Here is a 16836-nt window from a genome sequence, read left to right on the forward strand (position 1 = left end):
ATTACTACTTGGTCATAAGAAAGAATGAAATCTTGCCATTTGTGACAACATGGGTGGATCTGGAGGGTACTACGCTAAGCGAAATAAGTCATATGGGGAAAAATGAATACTGTATGATTTCACACATATGTGGAATCTAAGAAAAAGAAACAAATGAATAAACAAAATAAAATAAAAATATATTCATAGATACAGAGAACAGACTAGCGGTTACCAGAGGAAAAGAGGTTCAGGGTTGGGTGAAATGACAAAGGGGGTCAACTGTATGGTGATGGATGGTAACTAGATTGGTGGTGGTAATCACTTTGTAGTGTGTTATATAATTACTTGCCACTGTGAGATTAAAAATACCATAAGAAAGTATGGTTAAGTCCTTTTGATTTCCACAGTTAAAAACAGAAATATGATAAATTATCAAGTCACTGGAATGCATATTAAGAAATTTTTCAAAATAAGTATTAAAGAAATTAATATTATTACATTATTCCTTGTTTAATCCTTTGATAGTTTCCCATAGCTTTCAGGATAAACAGAAAATTCCTTTACTTGGAAAAAAATTAAATCTGGCTCCCACCCACTTTTATGGTCTCTTCTTTCAATAATCACATATGCATCTTTCATTCCACCCATAGCTTCCCTAAATAGGACCCATTATCTCATTCTGTGCCTTAAAGAACACTACTGGGTACAAGTTGATTTTTTCCAGCCAATCTGAGTTCGTATATTATCTTTTCATAGAAGACATCCCTCAACTCTCCAGTTTCTCCTCTGAATTCTCATAACACTCAGGCATAACCCTAATATAACATGCCCACAGCACTGTAATCAGCTATCTTTCTCATCCAACAGTTTGTGCATTCCTTGATATAAAACATCATGCCTTATTAACTGTTTTATAATCACAATATATTGCAAACTTTCGGGCACATAGTTTTCAAAAAATGACAGTGGATTAATTTATCACGCCTACATATGTATTATCCTTTGAATCTGAAGGGAAATCTGGTTGCCTGGGAAGTACCTAATCATAGAATTAACTCAAGAGAGTTTGCATTACTGGGCAGGATGATCTCCCAACATGGCATCCAGACAGATTCTTTTGAAAGTCATTTCATTTATAAAAAAGATGCACAGTTTCACTCATGAGAAGAAAAATACAAGGTTAAATATACTGAGATACCATTTCTTATCCCCCATATTGACCAATATTCAAAATATTGATAAACTATGTTAACAAGGTTGTAGAAAAACAGATATTTCCATACATTCTAGTGGCTGTGTAAAGTAGTCTCTAATGTGAGAATTTAAAATGGTGCAGCTGCTATGGAAAGTAGTCTAGTATATCCTCTAAAATTAAAAATAGAACTGTCATATGATCAAGGAATCCTATTTCTGGATATTTGTCCAAAAGAACTTGAAAACAGGATTTTGAAGAGATATTTGCTTTCCTACATTCAGGGAAGCATTATTAACAATGGCCAAGAAGTAGAAATAACTTAAATATCCATTGACACATGCATGAATAAAGAAAATGTGGTATATAAGTACAATGGCATATTATTCTCTTTAAAAAGAAAGGAAATCCCATCACATGCTGCTACATAGATGAAACTCGACATTATGTTAAGTGAAATAAATCACAAAAGGACAAATACTTCATGGTTCCACTTGTTTGAGGTATCTAAGGTAGTCAGACTCCTAGAAAGAAAGCAGAATGGTGGCTGCCAGGGATTGGGGGTTGGGGGGGGGGTGCATAAGGAATTGCTGTTCAGTGAGTATAGAGCTCCCATCATGCAAGATGAAAAAGTTCTAGAGATCCGCTCTACAACAATGTGCATGTAGTTAACAATATTGTAATTTCATTTAAGATTTGGTAACAGGGTAGAATTCATGTTATTTTTTTACCACAGTTTAAAATAAAAACCTTTAAAAATACTTTTTTGTATTCTTGACAATGTTTTTTTTATTTGAGTACAGCTGACACACAATGTTACATTATTTTCAGTGTACAATTCAGTGATTTTGACGAGTTTGACATTATGCTATGTTCACCACAACTGTAACTACCATCTGTCCTGATACACTGCTATTACAGAATCATTGACTATATTTCTTATACTATGCCTTTTATTCCTATGACTTATGCATTCCATAACTAGAAACCTGTATCTCCCACTCCCCTTCACCTATTTTGCCCAACCCCAACCCTCCCGCATTCTGGCAACCATCAGTTTGTTCTCTGACTTATAGATCTAATTCTGTTTTTCCCTTATTTAGATCCCACATCTGAGTGGAATCATATGGTATTTGTCTTTCTTAGCCTAACTTACTTCACTTAGCTTAATATCCTCTAGGACCACCCATGCTGTTTCAGGTGGCATGATCTCATCCTTTTGTGGCTGTGTAATATTCCATTGCATTTATATACATCTTCCTTATCCTTTCATCAACTGATGGTCACCTAGGTTGCTTCCATATCTTGGCTATTGTAAATAATGTTGCAATAAATATAGAGATGCATATATCTTTCCAAATTAGTGTTTTCACTTTCTTTGGGTAAATATCCAATAGTGGAACTATAGAATCTTATGGTACTTCTATTTTTAATTTTTTGAGGAACCTCCATACTGTTTTCCACAATGGCTGCACCAATTTACATTCCTACCAATAGTATACAAGTGTTCCTTTTTCTCCACATCCTCACCAATACTTGTTATTTCTTGACTTTTTAACTTTAGCCATTCTAATAAGTATAAGGTGATATCTATAGTAGTTTTAATTTGCATTATCCTGATGATTAATGATGTTGAGCATCTTTATGATTGTTAGCCATCTGGATGTCTTCTTTGGAAAAATATCTATTCATGTCATCTGCCCATTTTAAAAATTGGATTATTTAGTTTTTTGGGTGTTAGGTTGTGTAAGTTCTTTATGTATTTTTGATACTAACCCTTTATCAAAGATGCCATTTGCAAATATCTTCTTCCATTCAGGAGGCTGTCCTCTAGTTTTGTTGTGTGGAAGCTTTTTATTTTGATATGGTCCCAATAGTTCACTTTTGCTTTTGTTTCCCATGTCTCAGAAGACATCTAGAAAAAATGTTGCTGTGGCCAATGTCCAAGAGGTTACTGCCTGTGTTTTCTTCCAGAATTTTTATGGTTTCACGTCTCACATTTAGGTCTTTAATCCATTTTGAGTTTATTTTTGTGTATAGTGTATGAAAGTAGTCCAGTTTCATTCCGTTAAATGTAGCTGTACAGTTTTCCCAACATCATTTTTGAAGAGACTCTTTTCTGAATTGCATATTCATTCTCTTTTGTCCTAGACTAATTGACCATATAATTGTGGATTTGTTTCTGAGTTTTCTATTCTGTTCTACTGACTTATATGTCCATTTTTGTGCCAGTACCATACTGTTTTGATTACTACAACTTTGCAGTGTAACTTGAAATCTGGAATTGTGATACCTCCGGCTTTGTTTTTCAAGATGGGTTTGGCTATTTATGGCCTTTTGTGGCTTCAATCAAGTTTTAGGATTATTTATTTGTTCTAGTTCTGGGGAAAATGTTGGCATTTTGATAGAGACTATTAAATCTGTAGATTGCTTAAGTCTTCACTGGATCCTGAATTTTTTAATTTTTTTAAAGATTTTATTTATTCATGAGAGACACACAGAGAGATAGGCAGAGACATAGGCAGAGGAAGAAGCGGGCTCCCTGCAGGGAAACCCAGGATCACACCCTGAGCCAAAGGCAGACTGTCAACCACTGACTGTCCCAGGTGTCCCCTGAATTTTTTTTTTTTAAATAAAAGTCATTTTTCTAGTTGTTATTACTGGATAACAAAATAACCCAAAATACAGTGTCTTTACAAAAAAAAATTAATTCTTCTATTATCTCTTACGGTTTTTGTAGGTTAGAATTCAGGAAGGGCCAGACTGGGTGATTCTGGCCTCAAGTGACTCTTGAGGTTGCACTCAGATGATAACTGAAACTAGAACACTAGGCAGCTAGAGCAGCTGTGAGCTGGCGGGGCATCAGTCTCAGGCTTTTTTCATGTGATCTGTACCCATGGGCTTCTAGGGATTTCCTCACATCAGGATGGCCTCAGGGCAATCATACAGCTTTAGGGCTCCATCAAGTGTCACAGCAAGCAAAGCAGAAGCAGAACTGCCTTGGATTCAGAAGTCACAGCATCATTTCTGCCCACATTCAAAAAGAGAATAGATTCCACCTCTTTACAGGGGAGTGACAAAGTTCTAGAAGAGAGAGAAATTGTGGGTGGCTACTATAATTTGCCACAATTATGGGACACTTGGGTAAATGTAAATATGGACTGTACAACAGATGACATTGAATTAATGTTTTCTTGGGTATGATAATGATATTTGATTTTATAATATACATGTTCTTAGATGATGAATGCTAAAGGATTTATCAATAGTGTCTTGACATCTGCAACTTATTTTCAAATGATTTAGCAAAATAAAAGATATTTAAAGAGAGAAACAAAATATGAAGCAAACAGTGAAATATACGCTATTGGAGAATAGGTGAAGGATGTACAGATATTTGTTGTCCTAATAGTTTGCCTTTCTCTATTTAAAATATGCTTCTCAAATAATTGAGGGGGAAATAAAATAATGATTACATTATTTCTCTGCTCGCATCCTCTAAACCTCCCTAATAGAATAGAAGCCAGACTCCTTACCGAGACCTATGGGACTCTGTGTGATCACCAGCCTTTACTTCCTGGATTTCAACCCCAGACAGAGTGAACAGGAAGTACAAAAGCCCCACAGGCATGCTTGCATGTTTTAGAAACAGCAAGTTGTTTACAATATCCTATTTTAATCGATGCCTCTTATACATCTCATGCATAAATCCTTGTGTACAATTCTTGGAGAGCTTCTGTTTTGATGTGAAACCTTAATTCCCTGCCTATTCACTTCTTTCTTTATTGTAAGAACTTCAGCCCTAGAAGAACTTGGTCAAAGCCAGATCATTTCTCACTACCCACAAAGAGGCCTGAGAATTAGGCTGAGGTAAGAAAAATCTGGGCCAGCGAAGAAAATTTAAGAAGGTGCCCAGTTATATTCAAATTGGGATTTCACTAATTTGGTATTCCCCTCAGAACCCGAGATACACAGCCAGAGCACATAGTATTGTATTATATTTGAGGTTTAGATTGCCTGAGCATGCCCTGTAAAAACAAGTAGATCTTAACAAGATTTTACTTTGCAGGATTTAATCTACTGGCTTTCTTGCCTTTGGCTAATGCTCAGTGTTCGTCAAACTTCACTTGTCTGTGGCCCTAGAGCATGGTGCTGCCTGTTGCAGACATTAGTAATTTCCTCTCTTGGATAGAAATTTGCATTTCAGTGGAGCCATATTTGCATTTGGACATATTTGCTCCTGGTGTTTTGGCCTTGGGCCTCAGCTGAATTATGATTCCTACTGAAGGTCATGTGAAAAAGCCTTCAGGAGAGGTGTTAGTCACATAGATAATTGGGCCTTCTGGTTTCTAAGATGAGTGGGTTCCCACATCTTTCCTTCCAAACCAGTGAACCTCGTGTTGAGTAGGACTTGTTGGTAAATTGCGTGTGTCCGGAGCTCACAGCCAGATTATGGGGCCAATGAACAGTGTAGGTTCTGAGACAAGAAAGGAAGGACATGCTCACCTTGGTTCTGCAGAGTCTACTCTGTGCTTCCATGTGCTCTTTTAAAAATGTCAATAATACTGGTGGTAATAATAATAACAACAGGTCCTTCTTGTTAGAAATTAGATATTTAATAGACATTAGAAATCAAGGTTCAAAAACCAGTATCAGGCCATCTGAATACTCACTGCACTGTCATGAGTAAAGTGAGCAAATCCCAGGTGAGATTCTCTATCCATGGTGAAGCAGAAGGCTGAGGCCTTCATTTGGAGCAAACAGGATAGTTAAATGCCAGGAAGGCTTGGCTAGGTGTCTCTGTAGTAAAATCATGATTCTGAGATTGCCATTTCCAACTTGGCAAAAGCTTTAAAAAATCTTTATACCCTTTAATACTATAATTCCACTTCTAGGAATCTGTCCTAAGAAAAGAGTACTAAATACAGAAAAAGTATTCATTGTAATGGGGAAATAAAATGGAAACAAACAATGTCCAAGTGAAGGGAAATGTTTAAATAATGTATAAATAAATGCTTATACATTACACAGATTTAAAAATTTATGCCTATAAATAATTTGGCTATATCAGGAAAATAAAAGATAAATAGGATACAATATTATACATAAAGCATCAAAACTTTGTTTGAAAAATTTATACATAAAAATACTGAAAAGAAATGCATTTTTAAATGTTGAGAAATCGGTATATTTTTTCTTTCTGTTTTCCTCTATTTTTCAATTTTTCTTTAATGAGTTTCTATCACTTCTTCATAAGAGAAGTAAAGCAGTGATTTTTTTAAATGTTTTATTTAAATCTAATTTAGTTAATGTATAGTGTATTATTAGTTTCAGGAATAGAATTTAGTGATTCATCAATTGCATACAACACTCAGTGCTCATTACATCAAGTGCCCTCCTTAATGCCCATCACCCAATTACCCCATTACCTCACCCCACTCCCCTCCAGAAATCGTCAGTTTGTTTCCTAGAATTCAGCATCTCTTAAGGTTTGCCTCCTTCTCTGTTTTCATCTTATTTTATTTTTCCATCCCCTCCCCTATGTTCACCTGGCTTTTTTTTTAAATTCCACATATGAGTAAAATCACATGGGATTTGTTTTTCTCTTGACTGACTTATTTCACTTAGCATAATGTCCTCCAGTTCCATCCACATCATTGCAAATGGCAAGATTTCATTATTTATGATGGCTGAGTAAAATTCCATTGTGTATATATACCACCTCTTCTTTATCCATTCATCAGTCAATAGACATCTTTCCATAGTTGGGCTGTTGTGGACATTGCTGCTATAAATATTGGGGTGCATGTGCCCCTTTGAATCACTATGTTTGTATCCTTTGGATAAACCCCTAGTAGCGCAATTGCTGGGTCATAGGGTAGCTCTATTTTTAACTTTTTGAGGAACCTCCATACTGTTTTCCACAGTCACTGCAACAGTTTGCATTCCCACCAACACTGTAAGAGGGTTACCCTTTCTCTGCATCCTCACTAACACCTGTTGTTTCCTCAGTTAATTTTAGCCATTCTGACCAGTGGAGTAGTATCTTTTTTTTTTTTAATTAATTTTTTATTGGTGTTCAATTTACCAACATACAGAATAACCCCCAGTGCCCGTCACCCAGTCACTCCCACCCCCCGCCCTCCTCCCCTTCTACCACCCCTAGTTCGTTTCCCAGAGTTAGCAGTCTTTACGTTCTGTCTCCCTTTCTGATATTTCCCACACATTTCTTCTCCCTTCCCTTATATTCCCTTTCACTATTATTTATATTCCCCAAATGAATGAGAACATACAATGTTTGTCCTTCTCCGACTGACTTACTTCATTCAGCATAATACCCTCCAGTTCCATCCACGTTGAAGCAAATGGTGGGTATTTGTCATTTCTAATAGCTGAGTAATATTCCATTGTATACATAAACCACATCTTCTTTATCCATTCATCTTTCGATGGACACCGAGGCTCCTTCCACAGTTTGGCTATTGAGGAGTAGTATCTTATTATAGTTTTGATTTGTATTTTCCTGATGCTGAGGAATGTTGAGCATTTATTCATGTGTCTGTTAGCAATTTGTATGTCTTCTTTGGAGAAATGTCCATTCATGTCTTCTGCTCATTTCTTGACTGGACTTTTTGGTTTTTGGGGTCTTGAGTTTGTTAAATGCTTTCTAGGTTGTGGATATTAGCCCTTAATCCGATAAGACATTTGCAAGTATCTTCTCCTATTCCATAAGTTACCTTTTAGTTTTGTTGATCATTTCCTTTTCTGTGCAAAAGCTTTTTATCCTGATGAAGTTCCAGTAGGTCATTTTTGCTTTTATTTTATTTGCCTTTGGAGACATGTCTAGCAAGAAGCTGTGGCCAAGGTCAAAGAGATTGCTGCTTATGTTCTCTAGGATTTTGATGGATTCATGTCTCATTTAGGTGTTCCATCCATTTTGAGTTTATTTTTGTGTATGTTACAAGAAAGTGGTCCAATTTCATTCTTTGGCATGTGGCTGTCCAATTTTCCCAACATCATTTGTTGATGAGACAGGCACTGATTTTTAAAATGCTAACACAAGGAATGTCTGGCTGGCTCACTTGCTAGAGAATGGGTTGATCTTGGGGTTCAAGCCTAGTCTTGGTTCTAGAGGCTACTTTAAAAAATGCTAATACAAGAGTCCTTATTAGCAAAAAATTACCAAAGCAGTCTAATTATGAATACTTAAATTATTAATATTTATACAAATTATTTAAAGATAAAATATTAACAGATTCAGTTCAGCAATACTTTTTTGAATATCTAAAGTATCTTTTTGTTTGGACATTGAAATTAACACTTAAAATTCCATAAGATAATATAGTATTTCAACTAACTGTAATCCTACTTCTTTCCTTTAACAACTATAGCAAAAACAGGGAAATATGCAAGAAAGGGCCTTTGACAAGGGAGGGAAGTAGACAAAGGAAACCTACTTTGCCCTCCATACTGTTTAGAAATGACCTTATTTAATTCCAACATTAATTCTGTGAGGTTTTATATATATTATCTTATTTGACCTAAAAGCAATTCCATGAGACATTTTACAGGTGAGGAAACTAGGGTTCAAAGAGATTCCATAATCTGATCAAAGGGAAACAAAGAGTAAGAGAATAGTCCTCATTCTTTCCACTGTCATTGTGCTAGCATATCCCTGGCCCACACTCATAGCCTTGAATAGTCTCATTTTTTTAACAGAATTAAGCCACATTTCTTAATCTGGTTCCTCATTCTAAGTGATATATGAGAGAAAGAATGACTAGGGCAATAATAGTGGAAATGAAGCTGTCAAGAGTAGACTTCATGCCCTAACAAAACATTTACTAAGAAGCACCCAAGAAATATTATTCAGCCATCAAAAAGAATGAAATCTTGCCATTTGCAACAACATAGATGTAACTAGAGAGTATTATGCTAAGGGAAATCAGTCTGTCAGAGAAAGACAAACAGCATATAATTTCACTCAAATGTGGAACTTAAACGAGCAAAGGGAAAAAAGAGAGAGCGAGAAGCAAACCTAGAAACAGACTTAACTACAGAGAACAAACTGATGGCTACAGGGTGGGGGGGAGCGGATCAGTGACATAGGTGATGGGGATTAAGGAGACCACTCATGATGAGCACCAGGTGTCGTATGGAAGTGTTCAATCACTATACTGTATACCTGAAACTAATATTATACTGTATGTTAATTAACTGGAATTTAAATTTAAAAAACATTTAAAGCACCCAAGAACTCAAAAAAAGCATAGCTGTATGGTACCATGGAACTATTTTGTGACAAGACATACATTCTATGTGGTGCTAAAGTAATTATTACATGCAATGCTTTATTTTCCATATACTCCGTAACATAGGAGGAATGTAATAGCCAAAATTTATTTTGTGCAAAGAACATCCTAGCCCTCTCTCCCAAGGATTCTGGATAGTTGAGGTACTTGTTTGTGTGGTTTGGTTATACTTAAGAATCTAGTAGAAGACTTAAAAACACAAGGTGATTACTAAACCAAAGCCCCTCAGAATAGGCAATATCCATATTCAGAATTTTTTTGCTTATCTATCTCCCTAAAGGCTGAAAAATAGATTTAATAGCTACTTGGTTATCCCTATGCCTTGAAATATTTTGCTAGACAACTTAAAAATGGAATTGAAGCCTCAACTGAAGCTTCCTGTGCTACTGTGGTTTAAACTGAATGCTGCGCTTTGTATAAACATAATTTTTGTGGTTTAACTTGAGGCTGTTCTCTGCGGTCTTCCCATATAATGGGAATGCGTCAGAGGCACAGCTTCGCTTCCTGTGTAGGCTGGAAACTGTTAACTGCAAAGTTTGGAGATAGTCTCACAGAGCTTTCTGCCATATGTTAAACTAAACTTGATATGAAAAATCCTATCAGTTTCCAGTTTCCCAGGGCATTACAAAGAAAAAAAAGGAACTCGAGCTTTATAAATATAAAAAGCATCTGTCTGTACAGGAAATTCTACGCTGTTATTTTACAAACGATCCCTGCTTATATTTACAAGAGAAATCAGATCTGATGAACTATATAGAAAGTAATGCACCTTTTTGTTCAAAATTTTAAAATATATATTCATAATTCTGAATGGCTGACTGGACTGTGAACTAACCATCATTGCACAAAGATCTCAACAGTGCTGCCCACCATGCTGCTAAGCATTTATAGTTCCAAGTGAAAGGAGATGGAGTATTTCAAGTACTGCAAACTTAAACAATTCTATTGGCTGTAATTTTTGTGTTTAAATGCTCCCACCACTTAAGAAAGACTCATGAACATTCACAAAATGTTTGGCACAATTTTGATTCTAATTTTTTACTTCTCCTTATCTCCCTGAGCTTCAAGAGAATTCTCTCCAGAGTCACTCACTCAGGTGCAAGTATCCTTGAGTTCATCGTCAGTAGCTTTTGTAAGAATTCCTTTCTGTGACTGCCTCCCCGTTGTCACCTATAATTTTGTCATTTCTTTTGCTCTGAACCAGCTTGCTATGACAAAAGCCATCTTTTCCTTTCACTCTGTTCCATGACCCTCATAAAATTAACAGCTGAGATTCATAACCAGAATCCTGATCATTCATCAGTCTACAGCAGACTTCATGCTACCTATAATAATACCCATATTTTACCAGCAGCCTTCTCTCAGACTTGACTATAAACCCTTCTGCTCATTTCATCAATTCAATGCTCCAACATTCAGCCTTGATTTCACTGATTGTTTTCTTGCCTCACAGAGAAGACTCAAAAAATTTTCCATCAGGATCTTTTTTATCTAATAGCCTATCCGTGCCAATATTTCCAACTAAAATCCCTTTTTTAATATTTTAATTTTTTTATTTAAATTCAATTTAGTTAACATATAGTGTGTTACTAGTTTCAGGGATATAGCATACAATATTTTTTATTTGTTTCAGAGGTAGAGTTTAGTGATTCATCAATTGCATATAACTCCCAGTACTTATAACAGCAAGTGCCCTCCTTAGTGCCCATCATCCAGTTACCTCATCCCCCTACCCCACCTCCTGTCCAGCGACCTTCAGCTTCTTGCCTAGAGTTCGGCATCTTTTATGGTTTACCTCCCTTTCAATTTTCATCTTATTGTATTTTTTCTTCCCTGCCCCTGTGTTCATCTGTTTCATTTCTTAAATCCTATATATGACTATAACCATATGGTATTTGTCTTTCTCTGACTTAATTCTCCTAGTATAATACCCTCTAGTTCCATCTACATTGTTGCAAATGGCAAAATTTCATTCTTTATGATGGCTGAGTAGTAATTGTGTATATATATACCACCTCTTCTTTATCCATTCATCAGTCAATGGACGTCTGGGGCTTTTTCCATATTTGGCTATTGTGGACATTGCTGCTATAAACATAAGGAAGCAGGTGCCCCTTTGGATCACTACATTTGTATCTTTGGGGTAAATCCCTAGTAGTGCAATTGCTGGGTCATAGGGTAGCTCTATTTTCAATTTTTTGAGGAACCTCCACACTGTTTTCCAGAGTAACCGCACCAGTTTGTACTCCCACCAATAGTTTAAGAGGGTTCTCCTTTCTCTGCACCCTTACCAACATCCAGCTAGTCTCCCTTTAACCATAAAGCCATGAATTATTTTTTCTTCCAATTTCTACTTTTCCCCCACTTTGATTTTGCTTACTTTTCACTCATTCATTCTTTTAGTAATTTAAGTCTCCTCTTGTTCTTAGTTCCATTCACCTCAATTCTTTTCTCAAATATCCTATTAATATCATGTATTAATAATCATTACTCATCTATCATCAAATACTGCTTACATTTATTACCTTCTTTGGTTTAAAAGTTGCTGCCCTTTGATGTTCTTTTCCTTACTAGCCAAAGCTTTGGGATAATATCTTTTCTCTCTCCGTCTTATCACAGAAGGATAGATAGATAAAATTTGTCCCCACCCTCTTTAACCTTGCACACTGAGAGGCACAAGCTATGGACCTTCCTTCACGCAGAGGGAAGCTGAACCATATCTTTATGGCAACTGATAATAACTGGAATTGTGTATTTGCCTCTGCCTGTTCCTAAAGATGTACAGACATACCAAACTTCTCTCTCAGGCTGGACTTTTGTGGAAAGGGAGCTTGACAACTGTTAAAACAGCAGTTCCACAGTGAATTAGAAAGCCCCTGGGGAGGAGACTCATGTAAACACATATTGTCAATGCAGAACTGTTTTCCTGTTTGCAGTCATCTGCATGTCATTTTCTCTGTGGCTGAATCCCAGATGGTCAGAGGCTGATTAGCTGGCTTGTGTTTCCCTCCATTCCTTTTTGACCAACATATTACATATTCCTACCCCCAAAGTGAGACAGAACTGCAAGTGTGTCATTAACTTTTATTAGCTCTAGTAAAAAAATGTGTCGTATAAAAGGTTAAGACTTTTAGCAGTTTTTTTACGGTATACTTCTGAAACATTTCTACTTCTATTTAATTACTCTAGTCACTATTGAATTTAAGATTTGAAAAAAAAAAACCTGTGAGAAAACTGATTCCCTGTGTATTTTGTCATACTACACCCATATGTTAAATAGTATAAATTATTTTAAGTGTTTCTTCTTGAATTACTTTGCATAATTCCTTATAAGAAGCATTAATAGCATTTTGTACAAATAGAAAGTTGCATACTATTATGATAAGATGGATTATGGCAAAGGTCATTTATTATCTAACCTTTCATTTTGGTGCCGTTGATGGTCAGTTCATCAAAACATCCTTCTCAACCTGTGATAATTAAGCCCTAATATCCTAATGAATCCGTTGCATTTGATGAGCTCACTCTCACATATATAGATTGGTACTATGTACTCTTCTTGTGAAAATTAAGAAAATAGGCAGCCAAATCATTTTCTGAAGAGTAGAAGTCTCTTAAAAAACTGAGAAGTTACTTTAAGTAATACTTATTAAATATCTAATATGAGATACCCACTACAAAGAACTAGATAGGACTAGAAAGTTTAAGCCATGATACCTTCTGTTAGAAATTTACATTTTACCTTAGAAGGTATGAAATAAACATCTGAAAAAATGGAGAAAAATCAAAAATATATGTAATTAGGTACTGAATTATTCACTATGTGTAGTTTCAAAAGGGAAAAAAACATTATGAACTTCAGCAGTAATGGAGGTCTTAAGGAGAAGGAGGGTTTAAATTAAATATGAAAAGTGAAAAAATTGATAATAATGAAGTCCCTGAATTGTGGGGAAGTGAGGGAGGAGTAAGACAGGAAGAGGAAAGCCAAATAGATGACACTGAGAAAGCTGGGTGACAGAGCCAGTAAGGAGCCAGTTAGGCAGCAGAGGGAAGTCACAAGCACTTGCTTTAAGTAATCCAAGTATCAAATTTCTTAATGATTATAAAAACAGAGTAAATAGCAATCTAACAGGGCTATGATGAAGATCAAGATTACGTATGTGAAGGTACTTGGAAGTAAACATTGAAGAATCCAATGAAGTAGGACTGAAATCCCAGGATAGAGACAGATTAGGAAGGATTTTGCCATTTGCCTCTTTCTCACCAAAATGGCATGCAGATTACTCAGGGTAACCTATGCTGTATAATAAGAATGATTTCTGAAAAATTTATCAGTGAGTCAAATGCAAAAGCATCCTTCTACTCAGCTTTTTCTTATCCTTCATGGAATCCTTAAGTTCATTGCTTTTATCATTTTCCATTTTAAGAACATTTAAAACATTCTCTTATTTCAGTGTCAGTACCCTCAATTTATCTATCAGCCTATCTCCTAATTTAGTCAAAGATTACAGAAGAATATCATTACTCTATGGGATGTTCCACCACAACTAGTAGGAACCATCAAAACTAGATGTATTTTCACAACAAAAGAAAATAAATGAGGTTTGCCTCTTGAGGTACCAGTTAAGTTCTAGGTTTCAGATTCTGATGGATATTCTGAGTAGAAATAATCCTGGATCAAGATCATAAAATGTATCAAGGCTGAAACACAGAATGCTGCTGGGATTTTTTAAGGAAAGAATTCATACGAATTTTGTGAAATCTTAATGAAAAATGGAGGATTTGAATGAGTCTCCATGAGTGTGCATGATTCGATTGAAGGTGAAGAAATTGGGATGGCAACCATGTATAGAAAGAATAGTCCTCAAGTTTAAAATAAACCAGTAGGGGCTTTACTGAAGTAGAAATCTAATACTGGAGGATAATGAGAAATAAAGTCAGATAGTTAAAGATGAATGAATAACTCAGCCACTGTATAGCCTATTTTTTTAAAGACTTTATTTATTTATTCATGATAGGCAGAGAGAGAGAGCAAGAGAGAGAGAGAGAGAGAGGGACAGGCAGAAGGAGAAGCAGGCTCCATGCAGGGAGCCCGATGTGGGACTCGATCCGGGGACTCCAGGACCGCGCCCTGGGCCAAAGGCAGGTGCTAAACCACTGAGCCACCCAGGGATCCACTGTATAGTCTATTTTAATTTCTTACATCGTGTCCTGTAGGTTTAAGTTACATCTAAAAGGTGTTAGTCCCTTTAATCATTGTATTATATATATGACTTATCTATATAACAAGGATGAATCAGAATCTAGATGATTCATGTTAATGTTTGTTATTGTGGTAAAATATTCATCACTTTATAAAATTTACCATTTTAACTATTTTTAAGTGTACAAGTAAGTAGTGCTAAGTACATTCACACTGTTGGGTAACTGATCTAAAGAACTCCTTTCATCTTGCAAAACTGAAACTCTATACCCATTAAACAATAGTTCTCTATTCACTTCTCCTGGAGCTCCTTGGAAGCCATCATTTTACTTTCTGTCTCTATAAATTTGACCTACTCCATATACCCCATATAAGTAGAATCATTCAGTATTTGTCTTTTTTGCGATGGTTCATTGCATTTCATATCATGTCCTCAAGGTTGATTGATGTTGTAGTTATGTGAAAACTTCCTTCCTTTTTAAGGCTAAATAATATTCCATACCACATTTTGTTCATCCATTCATCTGACAGATATTTGGATTGCCTCCACTATTGGCTGTTGTGAATAATGTTACTCTAAACAGGGATATACAATTATCTCCTTGGAATCCTCCTTCCAGTTCTTCTGAGTATCCATCCAAAAGTGTAATTGCTGAATCATACAGCAACTCTGTTTTCAATTATTTGAGGAACCCCTGTTTTCCATAACAATTACACCATTTTCCATTCTTACCAACAGTGCACAAAAGCTCCAATTTTCCTACAGCCTCACCAACACTTGTTATTTTCTGGGTTGTCGGTGGTCTTATTTCTTATAGTAGCCATCCTGATGGATGTGAGGTGATTTTAATATTATCAAGAACTATGATTTTATCCTACTTGCAAGCTAACAAGTTAGCCTGCTATAATTTGTGGATACCAAAAGAAAGGGGTTTTATTATTCAGAGCAATTGAAATAGCCAGAATATCAATCAGCACTTATGCTAGTTCTCCAAGCTCCAGCTCTCAGAAGAGAAGGAAAAAGTCCAGATGACGTGCACACAGTGGAATGGATTATCAGAGGAACTCTAAGTTTAGGGAACTCAAATCTCATATACTGAGCAGTAGGCTTATCTGACTTATGCTCTAGAAAGAGACATCATCTCTGTTATGGTACACAGTAAACAAACGTTCCAAGACTAGATTAGGAAGAAAGAGAGAATCTGAATAGACCAGTTACTAGCAATGAAATTGAATCAGTTATCAGCAAACTCCCAAAACACAAAAGTCCAGGACCAGATACCTTCCAGGTAAGTTCTAGCAAACATTTAAAGAAGAGTTAAGACCTATCTTTCTCAAACTATTCCAAAAAATAAAAGAGGAAGGAATGCTTCCAGATTTATTCTATGAGGCCAGTATTAGACCATGATATCAAAACCAGATGTAGACACCATAAAAATAGAAAATTACAGACCCATATCCCTGATGAACATAAATGGAAAAAAAAACTCAACAAAATACTAGCAAACTACTTCCAAAAATACATTAGGAGAATTATTCAGCCTAATCAAGTGGGATTTATTCCAAGGATTCAAGGATGGTTCGGTATCTGCAAATCAATTAGTATGATACACCACATTAACAAAATGAAGGATAAAAATCATATGATCATCTCAATAGATTCAGAGAAAGCGTTTGACAAAATTTAGTATTGAGTCATGATAAAGGCTCTCAACCAAGTTAGTATAGAGAGAATGTACTTTAACATCATAAAGGCCATATATGACAAACTTCAGCTAACATCCTAAGATCAGGAACAAGAAGAGGATGTCCACTGCCACCACTTTTATTCAACATAGTAGCGCAAGTCCCAGTCACAGCAATCAGATAAGAAAAAGAAAACGGGGTGCCTGATGGCTCAGTCAGTTAAGCATCTGCCTTTGGCTCAGGTCATGATCTCAGGGTCCTGGGATCGAGCCCTGCATCAGGTTCAGTGAGCAGTCTGCTTCTTTTTCTCCCTCAACCCCTCTCCCTACACATGCTTAATGTCTCTCTCTCTCTCTCCCTCCCTCTTTTCTTCCCTCCCTCCAATAAATAAATAAAATATTTTTTTAAAAAAAGAAAAATTAATTAAGCAATCTCTTGGACATCAATCTTAGCAATATTTT

The 16836-nt window shown here is 36.0% G+C and overlaps 1 protein-coding gene and 1 long non-coding RNA gene across 21 annotated transcripts in view; one reads left to right on the top strand and one right to left on the bottom strand.

The window, feature by feature from the left end:
• Positions 1-16836, top strand: part of LOC144304014 (bifunctional heparan sulfate N-deacetylase/N-sulfotransferase 3) — a 170927-nt gene that overhangs the window by 92288 nt on the left and 61803 nt on the right. The window lies entirely within an intron of this gene.
• Positions 1-16836, bottom strand: part of LOC144304015 (uncharacterized) — a 147311-nt gene that overhangs the window by 48673 nt on the left and 81802 nt on the right. The gene's annotated exons all lie outside the window — the stretch shown is intronic.

Source organism: Canis aureus, chromosome 33, assembly GCF_053574225.1.
Source record: "Canis aureus isolate CA01 chromosome 33, VMU_Caureus_v.1.0, whole genome shotgun sequence".
NCBI lineage: Eukaryota > Metazoa > Chordata > Mammalia > Carnivora > Canidae > Canis > Canis aureus.